Source organism: Bos mutus, chromosome 27, assembly GCF_027580195.1.
Source record: "Bos mutus isolate GX-2022 chromosome 27, NWIPB_WYAK_1.1, whole genome shotgun sequence".
Classification (NCBI taxonomy): Eukaryota; Metazoa; Chordata; class Mammalia; order Artiodactyla; family Bovidae; genus Bos; species Bos mutus.
The window spans coordinates 24,616,148-24,636,324 of record NC_091643.1 but is presented as its reverse complement, the minus strand read 5'-3'; the positions used below and the strand labels follow the sequence as shown (position 1 = coordinate 24,636,324).

Below are 20,177 nucleotides of genomic sequence, written 5' to 3'. Positions count from 1 at the left end.
TACAATGTCAGGAACCTCCGTCCATAGTTTTTCAGGAATTCTGTCTAACAAATCTAATCCCTTGAATCTATTTGTCACTTCCACTGTATGATCATAAGGGATTTGATTTAGGCCATACCTGAATGGTCTAGTGGTTTTCCCTACTTTCTTCAATTTAAGTCTGAATTTGGCAATAAGGAGTTCATGATCTGAGCCACAGTCAGCTCCCGGTCTTGTTTTTGCTGACTGTATAGAACTTCTCCATCTTTGGCTGCAAAGAATATAATCAACCTGATTTCAGTGTTGACCATCTGGTGATGTCCATGTGTTAAGTCTTCTCTTGTGTTGTTCAAAGAGGGTGTTTGCTATGACCAATGCTTTCTCTTGGCAAAACGCTATTAGCCTTTGCCCTGCTTCATTCTGTACTCCAAGGCCAAATGGTGTTTCTTCTACAACTCAGGCAAATACTGTAAATATTTGGATGAACATAATTTCAGATATTATCTATGTATCCAAATCTCTCTCTAGCTATACATCTAGAAAATCATAATCACTAAGAATACACTTTTACACCTGGCTTTTTTTCCCTGATAAAATGTCATGAAAAAGTTTGGATGTCAATAAATATAGAAACATACATATAGATATCTATATAGATATATACCTTTATTTTAGTAATTGCTATATATTTATATAAGTACATATATGTAGGCATATGTACTAGAGGCATATGTCATAATATTAACAATTGAATAATTTAGTTTTTTGTATGTCACTCATGAAATGTATAATAAAAATGCAATAATATATATGATAAAATGTAAGTAATAATACTAACATATTTCTATGCCCCCCACACACTTTAAAAATAGATTATTTATAATTGCCAAAGCTTGGAAGCAACCAAGTATCCCTCAATACATAAATGAAAAAACAACTGTGGTACATTCATGCAATGGACTGTTATTCAATGATAAAAATAAATGAGTTCTTAGGTCACAAGAAAATGCAGAGGAACTTTAAAGGCATATTGCTAAGCAAATGACGCCAATCTGAAAAGGCTTTGTTTTGTGTGATTCTAACTGTATAACATTCTGGAAAAGGCAAAACTATGGAGACAGTAGAAAGAGCAATGGTTGCCAGAAGTTGTGGGAAGGAGGAGGGATGAATAGGTGGAACAGAGGGGATTTTTAGGGCATTGAAACTATTGTGTTCATGCAGTGTGTGACACTGTAATGATGGATACATATCTGTGTCCAGTGTCAAAACTTCCAGAATGTGAGACACAAAAGAGTGAGCCTTAATGTAAACTGTGAGCTTTAGTTAATAATAATGTATCGATATTGGCTAGTCAGTTCTAACAAATATACCACACTAATGTAAGATGTTAATAATCGGAAAAAACTGGGGGAAAGGTGAAGGGAAGGGACTCATAGAAAAGCTCAGTATGTTCTGCTCAGTATTTATGAACCTAGATGCTGTTCTAAATAAGAAATCTATGAATGAAAAAAGTCAAGTGTATCACCCGTATTTCTGAAACTCTCTGATGTTCCCCTAGATTGCAGGTTGAAACTTACCCATTCATGAGTCTGGATTTTGAGTTAATAATTCAACTGTTTTCCTTCATGTTTTTGCCAGTATCCTCCAAAATAAAATATTTATTTTTTTCCAGTTTTAAAATTTTCACAAATGTAACCTAATTATATGTATTCATCTAGAATTAGTATTTTTTTCTCAACATGTTCCTGAAATTCATTTATGCTGATTAGCTCTTCTTTATTCAATTTCTCTTCTTATAGTAAACCTTTAAGTCAATAGATCTAATTTAGTTGTTCATCCTACTGTAGTTGGATATTTGAATCTTTATTTGAATTTTTTGTTTGTTATTTTCTGCTATAATACACAATGCTGTTATTGATACCCTTAATGCCAGCTTCTTCCTTGTCTGTGTGTTGTCAAGTTTTGTCTGATTACAAGCAAGTTAGGGTTAGAATATTTGGAAATGGAAATGGTTCTTTGAAACAATATATTTCATTGAAGGGTGCAAGTAATTAGCATTTTTGTTCTTTGCTTTTTCTGTTTTATAAATGGTACAAAAGTTACAGAAATGTGATAATGAACAGTTTATAATTATAAAAATATGAACATAAGTCAGAAGTGGTGAATGTATAAAGTGGTTATCCTCCACTGAATTGGGGCAGTTCTCTGCTTGTCTTTGGAGATACTTAGAATTCTGGCACTGCTTCCTAGCCAAAATTAGGATGAGATGCTCTGATTAGTGATTGATGATGTGCTGTGTAAAGTTCAAGCCTGTCCTTCAGACACCAGGGGCAAGCCTTTTTGCATTATTTCAGAATATATGGAATGATGCCTTAGACCTGATTTTACCAGTTTCACTGCCTGCCTTGGCTATGTGACCAGTGGGTCAGAAAAGATCTCCTGGGAAACGTTGCCTCACTGCAGCTGAGATTCCCAAGGCTTGTCTCAGAAGAGGAACCACCTCCTGGGTTCCCGGGACAGGCCTCTGCGGGCTGCCCCTGAAAACCCCTCTGATGCAGCGCTGCCTGTGCTCACTTTCTCCTCTTCCCGTCTGTCTTTGTGCCTTTATTAAGAGCTGCCTGACTCTGTGTGCACTGAGAAGTCCATGCTTGTTCCCAAGTAGTGTCAATGACACAAGGCAGTTTTATCAATAACACATGGAAATTTGTGTTTTTACTACAGACAAATCGATCAATGCTTTTCTGGTTTCCGATTTGGCTAATATTAATAATAACTAACACTTACTGAATGCTTATTATTTGTCAGACACTGTTCTAGATACTTCTAAAAATATTAATTCATTGCTCCTCAAAATAACCTTGCATGCAGGTTAAAAAAAAATGGTTTATTATTTCCAGTTTTCACAAGAGGAAGCTGAAGTGATGAAATCCAAGGAATTGATTTTTCCAGGTCATTTTTATTAGTTAAGCTATGAACCACTGCAGTCAGATCTGAAAGTCCATGTCGTGCCCTTCCATTCTCTGCTGCCTAATATACTTTTAGGTTAGAAAGCTGTTTCTCAACCCCAGATTATAAAACTATTGGTATATATATTTTTTGTCCTATCCTCATTTCTTGCATACTCAATTATTTGTAGTTTCTTAAAGATTTTATATTTTCTACCATCACCTTAGTTTCTTTAAGTCTCTCTTTCTATACAGAAAACCTTTCTCTGGTCCACAATCTCCTTTCATCTAATTCCCCTTGTTAGGACTCTCCCCTCCCCACAGCAGTCTGAGCTCAGTGTCCCTATGAAATGTTCCAGTGACGAAGTCAGCATTCTTGTGCTATGAGGACTCTTCATGCTGGGATTTTCATCTTTGTTTCCTAACATGCATTTGTTTTCCTGGTGTGTATTTTAACCTCAACATGGAAGCTTTGACATCAGAATTATGCCTTAAAGTTTGCATCTTCAGGGTTCAACACAATTTCTGAGACAACAGTAGTTGTTGAAGAAATATGTGTTAATTAAGTAAATATGCCAAGGCTTATATTTTTGTTTAAAAGAATTCTAGCCTTTTGACAAGTTTTTGCTGTCTGCCTTTATCATTTGGTCCTTTACTTCCTCTGCCTTCAAATCAAATACCACTGGTTTACTTAGGTTTTTATTTATGGGAATATCAAACACTGAACCATCAACACTCACTTTACTTTTTTGTGAAACAAATGGAGTATGCAATGATATATAAAACTAATTATCCTAGGAGCCTTCCAGGCAATCCAGTGGTTAAGGCTTCACCTTCCAATGCAAGTTGCTTGGGTACGATCCCTGGTTGGGGAGCTAAAAGCCCAGATGCCTTGTGGCCAAAAAAACAAAACAGGAAACAGAAGCAGTGTTGGGAGAAACTCAATAAAGACTTTAAAAATTATCCTAAAACATGAGATAAAATATAGCAGAATATAAATTGATGTTTAATATGTATTAAAGTTATAACTTTTTGAGTCTACTTTGGAGGGAATGCTGAATTTCCTGCTCTTGTCTGAACTCTCAAATGTATCTTTTTTAGCTCATTCCAAGAATATGCACTATGAATTTCCTAAAGAATATTGTCAATTATCTCTTCTTTAAGAAAGGTGAAATGAGAATTTTAGTGAATATAATTAGGTTCATTTATTAAGTATGCTTGAGTTAGAATGCAAGGTCTTGAATTAATGAGTTGAAGACAACTTTGGACTGGTTTTAATCCATCAGAAAGCCAAAGCAATTTTAATCTGGTTTAAGAGTCAATACAGCAGTGAGATTTTAGACCCTGCATCTTATATAACTTCCTTGTAGTAGATGGGCCATTAAACATGGAGTAGTACCAGTTTGGGGAGGACTGCAGTTCTTAGCTTACAACATTTCATTTTATCTGGATATGACCCAGTCCTACTCTACTTCTAATGGAAGCCACAAATTGCCCAAGAGAGCAGAGCCAAGTCATATCCGTGGGGAGCCATTAGCATCACATTTATCGCCATTCTCATTGGGTCAATAGGAGGAAATACTTAGATTATAAGAGCTTCCTGCCCTACTCCTGGTGGGAGAGTAGTGCCATCTCTTATTCTTTGTACTCATAAGAGACCCCTCTGCTTTTTATTTCTACTTATTTATTTTTTAATCTTGATGTTTTTCTTATTAAGTATTTAACTCCTATAGGAACTATTCTTAGCCATTGGTAACTTCATTTGAAAAACATTTCTCACTTCTGTTAATCCCTTTTATTCTCTTTTCCTAAGACTCAGTGTCTGTCCTGACATTGATGAGGCCTCCCTGGAGGTACACACCTGAGTTTTTCTAGCTGTGTCGGGATGCCTGTTCTCTCTTTTGGGATGGAGACAGTCACATCATTAAATATCCCTGTTTATGGTCTCTAGCAGTGATGGAACTGTTTTCCTCAATAAATACAGGATCCCATGGCACAGCTTAACTATCACCTGCAAAACTTCTGTGTTAGAATTGGGTTTCTTTCCTCCTATGATCCCACGTGCTTTTGTCATTAATCCCTTCTTCTGAAATATTTCTAAAGTTTGGAACTCTGCTGCTTTCACTTTATACTCATTTCCTCCCATCTCTCAGTGAATCACTCTTCTAAGAGCACTTCCTCTCCCTGCCAGAGGTCCAGGTCTTTGACTCTTGGTCTCTCTCTGCAGCTCAACCACCCAGGTTGTCTCCTGGCACCATTATCAAAACAGTGCGGTTACGCTCATATCCAGGGCTAACGAAATTCTCCTTGTAAGCTCCTTCCCATTATTCCTCCACTTTCTGTGCTCCTCTGGCCTTATACAGCAGTCGCATGACTTTCTGGAGTGGCTCAGGATGCTCCTTGGACTCGTGCACTTCTGAATAGAGGAATTGTAAGAAGTCTTTTTCTCTGGTTGTGTGCCCCTCAAGGGGTATCTCAAAGTGTGGGTCTAGGGAAAATGCCATTACCTAGGAAAGGGTTTCACTGGGTTTCACACCAGCTGAGAGTTGAATTTAATTATTCAAATATGTTTCTCTGTGACTTCACCAGCCTTTAGCCTTACATACAAGCCGAGAGCCTCATTCTTCATTGCATTTTGGATCTAAGATGTGAATACAAGGGAAGCTTCTCTAAAATCCCCACAGCAATTCAGAATTTAATGATTTGTAGTAAGGTTCTGGAGCCACCAGTCCCTGTTCTTTACAAATTCCACAACTTTTAAAGGTTCTTCTGCCTTGGGTTAAACCATCTCTGTTTCACTCTGCACTTCAGCCAGACCACTAGCCGAGGCAGCAGGGCGGCTCATCTTGCAGTTTCCTGTCTCTCATCCTTTGCTGTCTTGTATGCTGTCGTATGTCTATTATCTGAAAATTGTTTTCATTTTTATCTAGTTTTACAGTTATTTGGGGCAAGAGGAGAAATTTAGTTCCTGTTACTCCATCACGACTGGAAGCAGAAGTTCTGTTTTTTTTCCATCTTAGTAAAAGAAGAAACAAGAGAAACTTAAAATTTACATCTGTATTTAATATTCATATTGAAACTGGCAGTTTCATTTAGTTCTTCTGTCACATGCTGCATCAGGGGTTATCTTGTGATAAAACTGTTTCTTATTGCAAAGCAGTTGGTAGGGGCCTTATTTCCTTTGCAGAGAATTGAAATTAATGTTTATAATTAAGCATATGAAGAGTTCCTGTTATCTAGTTTTAATGACAATGAATGGCCAAGTATTCTAAAAAAACTCACCAAGACAAACCATATGTTGGAGATTTTTAAGGGCAAAAGAATAATAAGAAAATTGTTTTGTTGTCATGCCTGCACTAAACATGAACTCTTTATCAGCTCCATTATGAGGCTGAAACCTTGATGACCTAATCTAAAGTGATAAGTTACCAAAAAAGAAATTAAATTAATGAGTGTTCTGAAATATAAAATCGCACTTATTATTGTGGAAAAACAAACTGGATTGTGAATGGATTCCATGTTTGAGATATTAGCTAATAATACAGTGAAAGCTTCTTGATTAGCTAGATATTTAAAAGAGTACAACAGAAAGACCAACGAAACAGAACAAGAGCCCAGTAGCAAACCCATTATGCATAGAGGGTCATTTGATCTGTGACATAGATTGTAATGTGGTACTGTGGGGAAAAGAATATCTTTTATTTATTTATTTTTTTTTTTTATTTTTTTTAAAAAAATCACATGCTCCCCATCCTGAACCCTCCTCCCTCCCAACCTCCCCATACCATCCCCTGGGCCTTCCCAGCGCACCAGCCCCAAGCATCCAGCATCGTGCACTGAACCTGGACTGGCATCTCGTTTCATACATGACATTTCACATGTTTCAATGACATTCTCCCAAATCTTCCCACCCTCTCCCACAGAGTCCATAAGACTGTTCTATACATCAGTGTCTCTTTTGCTGTCTCGTACACAGGGTTATCGTTACCATCTTTCTAAATTCCATATACATGCGTTAGTATACTGTATTTATGTTTTTCCTTCTGGCTTACTTCACTCTGTATAATAGTCTCCAGTTTCATCCACCTCATTAGAACTGATTCAAATGTATTCTTTTTAATGGCTGAGTAATACTCCATTGTGTATATGTACCACAGCTTTCTTATCCATTCATCTGCTGATGGACATCTAGGTTGCTTCCATGTCCTGGCTATTATAAACAGTGCTGCGATGAACATTGGGGTACATGTGTCTCTTTCCTTCTGGTTTCCTCAGTGTGTATGCCCAGCAGTGGGATTGCTGGATCATAAGGCAGTTCTATTTCCAGTTTTTAAGGAATCTCCACACTGTTCTCCATAGTGGCTGTACTAATTTGCATTCCCACCAACAGTGTAAGAGGGTTCCCTTTTCTCCACACCCTCTCCAGCATTTATTATTTGTAGACTTTTGGATCGCAGCCATTCTGACTGGTGTGAAATGGTACCTCATAGTGGTTTTGCTACTAGGTTAGTTAGATATCTGCATGGAAATGGCCAAATCAGATCAGTTCAGTTCAGTCACTCAGTCATGTCCAATTCTCTGCAACCCATGGACTGCAACACGCCAGGCTTCCCTGTCCATTACCAATTCCCGAAGCTTGCTCAAACTCATGTCCATTGAGTCAGTGATGCCATCCAACCATCTCATCCTCTGTAGTTCCCCTTCTCCTCCTGCCTTCAATCTTTCCCAGCATCAGGGTCTTTTCCAGTGAGTTAGTTCTTTGCATCAGGTGGCCAAATCAGATCTCTATTACATAAAACACAACAATCAGTTCCAGCTGTATTATGGAGCTAATATTGAAATAAATAATAAAGCTTTTAGGAGAAAGCAGAAGAGAATACCCTGAAGACCTGAATAAAGGCAAAGAAATTTCTTCAAAAAGCTACAAAGAAGAGTTAAAAGAAAGAAAAGCTAACTACTATCCTCAAAGAAGATATTTTCTATATATGTTTGACAAAGGACTTATATAAAACACAGAAAATTTCCTATAAGTCAAAAGGTATCAACCCAGCAGAAAAATGGACCAAAACCTCAAACAGGATTTCATAAATGAGGATATCCAAAAGCTGATTAACATATAAAATGGTGCTCAAATTGATTAGTCATCAGAGAAAGGCAAACTAAAGTCACATATATAACAGAGTGGCTAATACAAAAAAGGCAGAAAATACCAAATTTAATAGGAAAGCATCTGAAAACTAATTTAATGATAGCATGGGTATAAATTGGTATAAATACTTTGAAAAAATTGCTCATCATTATCTATTAAATCTGAATATTTGCATACTCTGTTATCTATAAATTTCATTTTTGTATTCATGAAAAAGTATTAATGTTAAAAGATATTTTTATATAGTGGGAACATACTGAAACATACATGTAATAATCTTTATAGCAATATTGTTTATATTGACCCTAAATCAAAGTCTAAAAGTAAATTTAAAGAAAAATATACAACAGTTCAAATGATTCATAAAGAACTTATTTAATAGAAATACTAAGGATAAGTTAAATTACGCCACAAATGTACAATCTGTTAACCTCAATAAGAATGCCAATAAAAATATCTATAGTAAGAAATTCATAAAATTAAGCTATTAACTTTGAATTCTAGCATTCTTTTGAAAGTCTGTGATGCATTTTATATTCTTGCTTTCTTCAAGTCAAGAGCTGAATAAACATGTATAAAACTTATCTCTAATAATGAACAAAACAGTAACTGTTTACACCGTAGCTATTTCAAAAGTAAGAAAGGAAGTAGAGAATTGTTTCTTACCCAAATTATTGGACCATTCCAGATAAGGCAGAGTAAAACCCAACCCCAAGGTCAATTTAAGTTCTAAAGGCCTCAGGATGAATCTATACAAATGTGGAATATGAGTAGAGTACATATTTGTATCCACCATTTAGAAACTTCAAGCATGTGTATACTTTGTTCTATTTCCTACTGAGTTATGAAAATAATGTATTTAAGGACCGCATTTCATGCACTTACTGAGTGTCCAGTTTTTTAATGTATTCAACTGTGGTGCAGTCTGTGAAATGGACATAGGTATATGTTCTTAGTAAGAAGTGCATAGATTAGAAATGGAAAGCTTTTGATATTATTGAATTTGGTGTTCAAATAGCCAAGGGAATCTTTCCATAATTCTTGGAATCTTTCCAAAAATTAGAGATTGATCATGAATACAAAAGTTATTTTCTTTTCTCATCCATTTCTTGTATATATGAAGCCATAAAGACTTGGTGTAAGCATTAATACATACTTTCTTCATAGTAAGGAAAGTAAAGACAATTGTCTTGGGAATAAAATCTCGGTGTAGGTATAGATACAGGTTTTGTGTGATTTAGAATAAAATTTTTTCTTTTCTACTATGGTTTATTATAGGGTATTGATTATAGTTCCCTGTGCTGTACAGCAGGGCCTTGTTGATCCACTCTGCACATAAGAGCTTGCATCTGCTGGTCCCAAACTCTCAGTCCAGCCCTATAACTTGGCAGCCACATGTTTATTCTCTTTGGTGAAAGTGACAGTGAGTGTTGATCGGTCGTGTTCGACACTTTGCGACCCCGTGAACTATAGCCCGCCAGGATCCTCTGTCCATGGAATTCTCCAGGCTAGAATCCTGGAGTGGGTAGCTTTCTCCTTTCCAGGGCATCTTCCCAACCCAGGGATTGCACCTTGCAGGCAGCTTCTTTACCATCTGAGCTTCCAGGGAAGCCCTTTACCCTGTAGAACATATTCTCTATGTTTGTGAATGTTTTTCTGCTTTGTAGATAAATTCATTTGTGTCACAGCTCAGATTCCACATATAAGTAATATCATATGGTATTTGTCTTCCTGACTTACTTCACCTAGTATGATAATCTCTAGGTGCAAAATAAATTTTAATTTTTAATTTTTAAATTGTCACATTAAAATGCAGTTGTGGTGTTTTCAAAATACTGAACCATGAAAAGCTACAAATAAGTCAAGTGTTTTACTTCCATCCCATATTTTTATGTAGACTTGGCCTCATTGTTTATTTTGAGATTCAAGATCCATCCTGGTATGTACACATATATATTTATATAAGGCTCTATGTGCATAAACACTTTAATATGGTGACTAATTATTCATAAAATTAAAAACGTTTTTAAAGTTTTCATGTAGTAATTCTTATTCATGACGTAATTTTCATTCTTCATCATGGGGGAAACTTTCTTATTTATACCTTGCAGTTGCCATGTAAGAAATCTAAATTTAATATTATAGTTTAGTCTGTACCAATATTTCAAGATACAGTGTCATAATTGGTACAATGTATTGTTGTCACATTTCTAGACCGACACTTAGTCCCACACAGTTATGGCCAATTACAGTAAAACCTATTGAAACTCATCTTGCAATCTTCCATAAAGAAGGGGGATAATGAGGGAAGAAGACAGCCTATCCTCTGGTTCTTTGAAAATTTCCTTCCATCATTTAGTGGAGGAAAAATTAACTTAGCTTGTTGCCACCTGAGTGACCATCTAAGATTGAGTACAATTATTTTTTGATCCATTCTTTCAAACATTTATCATTAACATTTACTCTGGATTGTGTGTAAAGAAAGGTGAAAGATTTGAAAGATATGGGGAGGATAGCTGATGGTCTGCTGTGTACCTAGAGACAACGGACTTCCCTAGCTCAGCAAGAGAGGAGCCAGTTGACACAGGCCAGATAAAAGTACACAGAGGGTTTGAAGCAACTGGAGAGGAAGGCATGGTAGATGTTGTCCGGTGAGGAATAATTTCATCTTGATAGATGGCTTGTAATCATTCTCATTCAGTCATTAATTTCAGCTTTACTTCAGGCAGAGGATTAAAATGTTCACATACAGGGAACAACTTAATACCATTTACTTCATTTAGTTGCCCTCTCCCACTTCCCATGCCCAAGGAACATCTGATACAAACACTCATGTGCAAGCAGTTTTTTGTTGCCAATTGTTTTAGTTTTAATTTTTGACTGACCCTAGGAAGAGACCTGGAAAGATGAAAAAACGGAAGGAGTTAAGACAGCACAAGATCTTTTATCAAGTTGGCCAGTATTATAGGTGACTTGTGCTCAAGTCCAGACCTGAAGAGACTTAATTAAACATGACTCAGAGTAGCCTACCTGAAGATAGGAAGAAGAGCATTATCCTCCAGTTTCTGCCCCATTGGTCAAAGATAACCCTACTTCTTCAAATGACAACCTTCGAGGTTTTAGGTGACCCTGATATCAGAGTGACAGTGTCAGCAAAAACTCTGGGATAGAAAACAAGAGGTACGTGGTAAGAGCTTTGGGCACACCTGTGGCATGCCCAGTGTGTGGGTGAAGCCCACCATGAACTGGATGCTTCAGTAGCAGCCACAGCAAAAACCGGAGCTCAGACTGTGCACTGGTACACAAGAGGTGTCTAATGGAAACCTTAGATGTTGCACAAAAGAGCATTACCCTTAATAGTGCGCCTCTCTAGTGAAGAGAAGCCTGCTAGACTACTGTTTGAACTTAATACAATGTTGTCAATGTGCGCGTTAGAGTGGAGGAAGCAATGGGGAGGGAACAAGCCCTGTTTCTACCTCACGGTTTTCCAAAAATGTGCCTTGTTATTTTCCAGAATGATTTCGAGACTAATTTAAATATCCAAACTGGGGTTCAGAATGTTGAATAAATAAGATTAGTGGCACGTGCCTTTGTTTTTCTAGAAATGTAGACATAATGCTGCATGCTAATGTTTAGAAATTATAATAAATTTCAAAACAGAAATGTTAAGCCAGTTATAATAAAAAAAGCCTCATATCTAGTCTACCAGAATTTATTTTCAAATTTTAATAAGGGTATAAGGAATGTGCAGTGAACCAGAGACTCAGATTACAGAAATGCTAAACAGAGCATTTATAGTTCTGTGACATAAAAGGAGGCTAGGGACAAAGCAATCTCAGAGTCTAGGGAATGAAATCTTGACTTGTCTTTTAATCTTTATGCACACAACCGCAAAATGCAGGGCAAATGCTATCCTGGTACCATGGGAAACTGTCAATATTGATATTGCTTATAGATAAACGGCACTTACAATGGGAAAACAAACTAAGCAAACCAACTTAACTATGTCAAAGAAGTCCAATTAAATCATTTTTGAGAACTACTCTATGTGAATATTCACCATGCCTTTCATTAAATGTCATTAAATGTATATCAATAGAATTATAAGTTATTTGAATTTTAAAATGGTGTGTTTGTATTTAGTTTCTTGATCACCCTCTTTCAGATCACAACTTATAAAATGATATTAGCTAACTTATAAGCCAGGCTTCAACAGTGTGTGAACCAAGAACTTCAGATGTTCAAGCTGGATTTAGAAAAGGCAGAAGAACCAGAGATCAAATTGTCAACATCCATTGGATCATAGAAAAAGCATAGGAATTCCAGAAAAACATCTACTTGTGTTCCTAGACTATGCTAAAACCTTTGACTGTGTGGATCACAGCATACAGTGGAAATTTTAAAGAGATGGGAATACCAGACCACCTTACCTGCCTCCTGAGAAATCTGTATGCAGGTCAAGAGCCAACAGTTAGAACCAGATGTGAAACAACAGACTGGTTCCAAATTGGGAAGGGGTACATCAAGGTTGTATATGGTCACCCTGCTTATTTAACTTACATGCACAGTACATCATATGAAATGCTGGGCTGGATGAAGAACAAGCTAGAATCAAGATTGCCAGAAGAAATATCAATAACCTCAGATATGCAGATGATACCACCCTTATGGCAGAAAACAAAGAGGAACTAAAGAGCCTCTTGATGAAAGTGAAAGAGGAGAGTGAAAAATATGGCTTAAAACTTAACATTCAAAAAACAAAGTTCTAATGAGGTGGATGAAACTGGAGCCTATTATACAGAGTGAAGTAAGCCAGAAGGAAAAACACCAATACAGTATAATAACGCATATATATGGAATTTAGAAAGATGGTAACAATAACCCTGTGTACGAGACAGCAAAAGAGACACTGATGTATAGAACAGTCTTATTGACTCTATGGGAGAGGGAGAGGGTGGGAAGATTTGGGAGAGTGGCATTGAAACATGTAAAATATCATGTATGAAACGAGATTCCAGTCCAGGTTCGATGCACGATACTGGATGCTTGGGGCTAGTGCACTGGGACGACCCAGAGGGATGGTATGGGGAGGGAGGGGGGAGGAGGGTTCAGGATGGGGAACACGTGTATACCTGTGGCGGATTCATTTTGATATTTGGCAAAACTAATACAATTATGTAAAGTTTAAAAATAAAATAAAATTAAAAAAAAAAACAAACAAAAAAACAAAGATCATGGCATCCAGTCCCATCTCTTCATGGCAAATATATGGGGAAACAATGGAAACTATGAGAGGCTTTATTTTCTTGAGCTCCAAAATCACTACAGATGGTGACTGCAGCTCTGAAATTAAAAGACGCTTGCTCCTTGGAAGAAAAGTTATGACCAACCTAGACAGTCTCTGCTATTAAAAAGCAATGACATTGCTTTGCTGACAAAGGTCTGTCTAGTCAAAGCTATGATTTTTCCAGTAATCATGTATGGATGTGAGAGTTGGACCATAAAGAAAACTGAGTGCTGAAGAATTGATGCTTTTTAATTGTGGTGTTGGAGAAGATTCTTGAGAGTCCCTTGGACTGCAAGGAGATCCAACCGGTCAATCCTATAGGAAATCGGTCCTGAATATTCATTGGAACAACTGATGCTGAAGCTCCAATACTTTGGCCACCTGATGCAAAGAGCTGACTCATTGGAAAAGACCCCGATGCTGGGAAAGATTGAAGGCAGGAGAAGAAGGGGATGACAGAGGATAAGATGGCTGGATGGCATCACTGAGCTCCAGGAGATGGTGAAGAACATGAAAGCCTGACATGCTGCAGTCCATGGGGTCGCAAAGAGTGGGAGACGACTGAGCGACTGAACAACAACTTATAACAGATCCCCAATAAACATATTTTTGAAATATTTATGGTGTCAAAGAAGTTGACATCTTCAAAAAATTACAGCAAGTATACATTTCATGGGTCCCAAAATGGACACAAAAATTAAATATAATGACCTCATAGCAAGAATTATTGTAATAATATTGATAATCATTGATATTATAGCAATACCAATGAATACTTAAGATTATCTGCTTTGTAAAAGCACAGCTATAAATGTAATCAATTTTCTCAACAAATGTAAGAGATAACTTTTTCTTTCATCCATTTTTCTAGGTGAGGAAGACCGCAGCACACTGAGGTTAAATATCTTGCCCACAGTCACGTAGCTAGTAAGAAGAGATCCAGAATTTGAAGCCAGGAAGTGTTGTGATTTTTTTCAGAATCTGTGATTTTTTTTTTCCCCATGATGTTAAAATGCTAGACTTCATAAGCCAATCAACCATTATGGAGTACATAATGAGAATCTTTCCAGTCATTTTAAGATATAAATCTTTCATTTAAATTGCTAAATTATCAAGGGCAAAAATAATTCTGTCAGGAGAGAAGAAATAAGAGAATAGAAAATGTAACATTCCATATTATTTACAACAAAGTATATCTTAGTTGCATTTACTGGGTGAAAAAGCATACCAATATTAAAAATGAGTTAGAGATATAAAATTTTGCAAATCAGTTAATATTTTCTTAGAGATTATTGTTTTAAAAGTAAGTATTATAATATTAAGAAGATTTGATGTTGACTTCACATTTTCCGATTTTAACATTTTAATTTACTGTAAGCAATATGCTTACAGGGGACATACTACAAGCAGAGCACTGTTAGGTATGCTTTACAAATGTGAACTTAGTTCTAAAGGATCTTTTTGAAAATCAGCTTACTGATGAAAAACTGAGATAAAATGACTTGCCTCATGTCATGGCTAGCAAGTTTAGAGGCAGGATTCAAAATCTTGGAAGGCTTTCTTAGTGTCCATACTTTATCTTCCATGTTCTTTAAATAAGGATCTTGTATATAATAACAAATAAATCATAAAAAATAAAAATATTGAGTTCCTGTTTCCAGGAACAGTGAAAATTCTATCATATCTTTCTTAAATAAATAGTGCCATGCTTCTTTATTGAATAGAATTTTATAGCATTTATATTCTATTTTTGAAGGCCTCATTTTACTCATTTTTTTGTTTTTTCCTATGTTGTATGAATATAGCAAGTTATTTGGATGCAAAGAGCTTATTTTGAGACATAAAATAATTCCAGTAACCAATTTTCTAACAATTCTCCTTAATCTGCCTCAGCTAATAAATATTTTAAAATATAAGAAATACAGTGCTTTTGATATAGATTTTGGAGACAGGCTGGAATATTTGCTATGCCAGTGTGTACCACAGTAAAAACGAAATGAACAAGTAAACAAACAGAATCTCTTCGATATGATGTGAAAACAGCCAAGGAAGACTGTTCGCTTTGGTTAAATCAATGCAGTGTGAAGTCTGTGTAAATTTGTTGTAAGCATTATGATAGATGGGAGAGAACTCATTTAAATTTCAAAAACTCTTGCCTTGCAAAGGAATTTTCTTAGGATAATTTGTATTCATATCTAAAAGCAGGAGCCTCAAGACTAAGCATTGCGATTGCCTTTTATAATACAGGTTACGGGAGCTCCTTTTCTTTATTTTTCTGAGTCATCCTCTTCTTTGAACTATTATTCAGGAGATGGTGTTGCTTTTTGTCCTTTGTGGGATTTCTTCGTTGGGCTGACGATAAAAAGTTGCCGATTCCTTTCATGCTCATTATCACGTTCATTGTTCTCCTTGTGTGTGCTTAGTCACTCAGTCATGTCTGACTCTTTGCGACTCCATGACTATAGCCCGCCAGGCTCCTCTGTCCATGGGGATTCTCCAGGCAAGAACCCTGGAGTGGGTTGCCATGCCCTCCCCCAGGGGATCTTCCCAACCCAGAGACTGAACCCAGGTCTCCCGTATTACAGGTGGATTCTCTACTGACTTCGGTGCTTTTGGGATGATGTCCTGTCCTGTAGAGAGCTGCTAACTCCGTCAGATCTATTCAGGTATCTGAATTGTATAACAATGTTCTAATCTTGGACTGCAAGGAGATCCAACCAGTCCATTCTAAAGGAGATCAGTCCTGGGTGTTCATTCGAAGGACTGACGCTAAAGCTGAAACTCCAGTACTTTGGCCACCTGATGCTAAGAGTTGACTCATTGGAAAAGACTCTGTTGCTGGGAGGGATTGGGGGCAGGAGGAGAAGGGGACGACAGAGGATGAGATAGCTGGATGGCATCACCTACTTGATGGACATGAGTTTGAGTGAACTCCAGGAGTTGGTGATGGACAGGGAGGCCTGGCGTGCTGTGAGTCACGGGGTCTCAAAGAGTCGGACACGACTGAGCAACTGAACTGAATTGAAAGATTGTTTTCATCATAGATGTGGTAAATTAGACCAGATGTAATGACAGAGACCCGAATTCAGTCCCTAGGTCAGGAAAATCCCCTGGAGGAGGAAATGGCAACCCACTCCAGTATTCTTGCCTGGAGAATTCCATGGACACAGGAGGCTGGCGGGCTACAGGCCATAGGGTTGCAAAGAGTCGGACACAACTGGGAGACTAACACACATGGTAAATTGAAGAGTTTACCTTTAAGTCACCAAGGCTTGAGTACATATTTTTAAATAGGTCATTGCTACAGATCACAAAGCCTGTCTTCTATTTGTGTTACATATCCCTAGAGGGGAGTGTGAGCACCAAGGGACAACCATGTAAAGAAGCAAGAGGGTAGCCATGTGCAAGTCAAGAAGAGAAGCTTCAGGAAAAACCAGACCTTCTGACACCCTGAGCTTGGGCTTCAGCCTCCAGAACTGTAAAAACTAAATTTCTGTTGTTTGAGCCACCCAGTCCATTCAGTGTGGTGTTTTAATATGGCAGCTCTAACAAACAGTCCTGAATCAGTTTTCTACTGCCTCACTAACACATTAACACAAATCCAGTGGCTTTAAAAGAATGCAAATGCATTTTTTTTTTTTACAGTTCTCTAGTTTCCACAGATCTTACTGTTCTAATTGTAAGTTGTCAATGAGCTGCCTTACTTTCTCAACAGTTTAAGGGAAAAATCTATGTTCTTGCCTTTCACAGCCTCTAGAGGACACTCACAGAGTTTAGCCTATGGCCTTTTTTCCTTCATCATCAAAACCAGAAACTGTATCTCTTTGGCCTTTCTTCCATCATCACTTCCTCTGACCTTCTTCTGCCTCCCTCCTCTACTTTTGTGGATCCTGGTTATTACCTTGGACCCACTCAGATAAATCCAGAATAATCTCCTTATTTTGTCAGCTGATGATCAACCTTAAATCCATGTGCAGACTCAATTCTCCTTTGCCTTGAAACATAACATTCTTCTGGGAATTAGGATGTGGATAGCTTTCTGGGGGAGAGGATTTTCTGCCGACCATAGTCTTATCACCGGGCCTTGTTTATTCTTAAAAAGTAGGGTTCTGGGTTTTTTTTTGTTTTTTTACTATCACTGTTCTGGAAATGGGTATGACATTGAAACCTCCACAATAGTGAGGGTTAGGTTATTGCCTAGCAGACCCAGACATTTTCTGCTTATATAGGTCAAGTAGCCCTTTAAGAGGCTACTCAACATTCCCAGGTCATAAGTATTTATTTCATTTCTAGACATTTAGCATGAAGAACTAACTCTTTCCTTTCACAAATATCCTGCTGGGCTACCCATTTGTCACACCTTATCAGGAGCCTTCCCTGGTGGCTCAGGTGGTAAAGTGTCTGCCTACAATGCAGAAGACCCAGGTTCGATCCCTGGGTCAGGAAGATGCTCTGGAGAAGGAAAAAGCAACCCACTCCAGTACTTTTGCCTGGAAAATCCCATGGATGGAGGAGCATGGTGGGCTACAGTCCATGGGGTCGCAAAGAGTCAGACATGACTGAGCAACTTCACTTCACATCAGAAGCCAGAGATCAAGAGAGTTATGTGTTCCATAACTCTCAGTCCAAAAAGTAGAAGGGTAGAGAAAGTGGCGGAAAAGGCAATGGCACCCCACTCCAGTACTCTTGCCTGGAAAATCCCATGGACGGAGGAGCCTGGTAGGCTGTAGTCCATGCGGTCGCTAAGAGTCGGACACGACTGAGAAACTTCACTTTCACTTCTCACTTTCATGCATTGGAGAAGGAAATGGCAACCCACTCCAGTGTTCTTGCCTGGAGAATCCCAGGGACGGGGAAGCCTGGTGGGCTACCGTTTATGGGGTCTCACAGAGTCGGACACGACTGAAGCGACTTAGCAGCAGCAGCAGCAGAGAAAGTGGAGAGTGAATCTGGAGTAGTAAATAAGAAAATTTTAAGCTCACCAACTCTCACCATCAAATCCATCATCAACGCCCACTAAATTCGCCTTTTAATATCTCCCTACTTCTCCCCTTTACCACTGACACCCTCCAAGTCAGATGGTTTCATCAATTTTCCCTGACACCACTGTAATAATTTCCTAACCAGTCAACTTGTGGTCAACCACACTTCCCCACCTCCACATGACAGTCAACTTTTAAAATTGAAATATGTCTCATTCATCCCATTTCCAAAGGACTCATGTCTTTCTGCTGCTCTGAAGATAAACTCCTCAATCCGTGGCTTCCTACCTACAGCTCAGCTTTAGCTGAAACCTTGCTTCCCACATCTGAAATTTTTACCGTAGCCACATTGGCCTCACTCTGGTCGTTGATGTTCTCGTGTTCCTGTCTTTTTTCGGGCATTTGGATGCATTGTTTTCTCCACCCCCTCTGTTCTTTCTCCCTTTTCAGCAATTCAGTTTCCATTCCCTCTTTGGATGGTAAGTGTTCCTTTCTGAGTTGTCAGATTATGTAGACATCCACTATTGTTTTTTGCCTCCCTACACTCTTTACTGTCTTTTCTGTGTCCCGCGGAAGGTTCCAGGAACTACATTGCTCAGAATCACCTTTCCCGTGTGATTCTTGGTGAGAGTTGGCTAAGGAGTAGTGCTTTCAAGAGAGTTGGAAGTCAAAAAGAGGGAGCTCTTTATTCTCTGAAATCGAATGCAGGGAGATCAAACAGCAAAGACAGAGCTTGGCTTTGATGCCTTTTGGAAACTATCAGTAGCTTCTGAAGACGTTATGGGAGAGAACGGAGATGTGTAGATGAGTAATTATGTGTGTTCATGGAAGCTAAGGGTCCAAGTGGAAAGAACATCATAGAATATAGGTTCTAGAACATACTCTGTCACTGACCAAGTGACCCTAGATAAATTTTTTGAAGAGTTTTTATTCTCTCATTTTCAAAGAGGTTTTTGTTGTTGTTGTTGTTGTTGTTGTTGTTTCTTAGCCATGAGTAGGAAAAACTACGGCACATGTGAAGTTGCTATAAAGTGAGTGATACTCAGTTTACCTCAGTTCCCTTAGCTGTGGTAGAAGGGTCCATTCTGCTTTTGAGCCCCTAGGCTGACATCTCGTAATGATTCCAGGAGATTTCTGGATAAGAATTTGTTTAATGAGGTAATTGCCTAGTGGTCCAGTAGTTATGACTGCTTAGGGTCTAGGTTTGATACCTGGTCTGGAACTGAATTCCTGCTTTATGAAGTTTGTTCAGGCTTACATAAATTGACATTTTTACCACTTTAAAGCTTATTTAAACTAGATGAGTCTGTCACTCTAGTTTTGAAACCAAACTTCCCTAAACTCAGGGCATTCATGTTTTAAAAATATTACTTAAAAATGAGCTCACATTCATTTTTTTCTTAACTGGCATTTTGTGTCTCCTTAATAAGACACGAGTCATGAGGAAGGGGTGATTTGCTAATATTGCTTGAGGGTAACTGGTCACTAGGATTTTGTGCATACTTTATCCTCCGCACCCCCACTATCTACCACCTCCCTAACTATCCGAGGAATCCATGACTTTTAGGGCCTGGCACACACTTCGTTGATTTGTCGCATGTCTTTTGTTGAAAACTGGAGTTGGTCAAGACAGGTTTAGGAACTGAGGTAAGTGGGCATATGGGTATGAAATTTTATGATTCCCTGGCTAGGAGTTGGGCTGTGTTTAATACTTGCTGGAGCTAAGCTGTCAGAGGCTAAAATTTCTTCCAGTGTCCTTGTTTTTTGTCTCCTCTAGTTTTGGGATTTCCCTACAAACTTCCCTGAAAAAAGAGAACTTTTCAGGGTCAGTCAGC

General features: G+C 38.0%; 1 protein-coding gene and 1 non-coding gene across 2 annotated transcripts in view; both read left to right on the top strand.

The window, feature by feature from the left end:
• Window positions 1-17,734: 17,734 nt before the first annotated feature.
• TRNAC-ACA (transfer RNA cysteine (anticodon ACA)) lies at window positions 17,735-17,807 on the top strand. Its single transcript has one exon. It is a non-coding gene; the product is annotated as a tRNA-Cys (tRNA).
• Window positions 17,808-19,799: 1,992 nt separating this feature from the next.
• Window positions 19,800-20,177, top strand: part of MSR1 (macrophage scavenger receptor 1) — an 83,945-nt gene continuing 83,567 nt past the window's right edge. Inside the window, exon 1 of the mRNA XM_070364113.1 lies at window positions 19,800-19,989. The gene's annotated coding sequence lies outside the window, so the exon portion shown is untranslated. The remainder of the gene's footprint in view (window positions 19,990-20,177) is intronic.